At 36.3% G+C, this 798-nt stretch overlaps 1 protein-coding gene across 1 annotated transcript in view; it reads right to left on the bottom strand.

The window, feature by feature from the left end:
• Nucleotides 1–798, bottom strand: part of LOC119590743 (polycomb group RING finger protein 3-like) — a gene marked incomplete in the record, with an annotated part of 4,110 nt that overhangs the window by 3,091 nt on the left and 221 nt on the right.

The raw sequence follows: 798 nt of genomic DNA, 5'->3' as shown, positions 1-798 counted from the left end.
ATCCTCCTCAAAGGATCCTACTTTGATCCTCCTCATAGTAAGTAAGTTATCATTCTTACACAAAAAAGAGCAACACTATAAAACATATAAACATTAATGTTCCTCATATAGTTGGGGAGGCCATGGAACACACTAGGAAAAGCAAGGGGTAAGCAATGGAAAAACATAAATAGCAATACATATTGCTCTTTCTTGGCAATCTCACCCCCTTGTTATCCACCTGACTACGAGTTATATCAAAATTCCATGACAACTAGCAAGAGTGTCAACCAACAGCTTAGTGTGATTATCACAAAGTTTGGACTAGCTCCTTTTTTAACAATATCATTGTCCAAGCAGTCTACAAGCCCTGTTCTACTAGACTTTACATGGTGGAAGGTTACTGGCCTTAGACAGAATGCTGACAGGTACCGAGGTTGCAGCAATCATCTAAAGCTAAACAACTATAGTTATCACCTGTCACTACACTAGGTTTCTGTACACTAAAACTACTGTACTCTGCCTGGTCACTATACATTGAATTAAATCTACCATTGTCACATCTGATAGTACTTTAACGAAGCCCCATTCACAATTCTACCTATTCCAAATTAGCTCAATCTATAATCATTATCTTTCCCGTTCCTATGAATTCTACGAATCCTAAACCACAAAGGAACTATACAGTGCAATAAACAACTAAATATGAATTCCATTTACTTCTTGTGGCTATTTATTATCATGTATTCCTCTACACTCGTCACCTTCTACTTTACTTCTTTACATTTTTATTTTACATTTTCATCATTCCTCGTAAAC

The sequence above is a fragment of the Penaeus monodon genome, chromosome 27 (assembly GCF_015228065.2).
Source record: "Penaeus monodon isolate SGIC_2016 chromosome 27, NSTDA_Pmon_1, whole genome shotgun sequence".
NCBI lineage: Eukaryota > Metazoa > Arthropoda > Malacostraca > Decapoda > Penaeidae > Penaeus > Penaeus monodon.
Note: the sequence above shows the minus strand (reverse complement) of the source record. Positions and strands in the feature narration are given on the sequence as shown.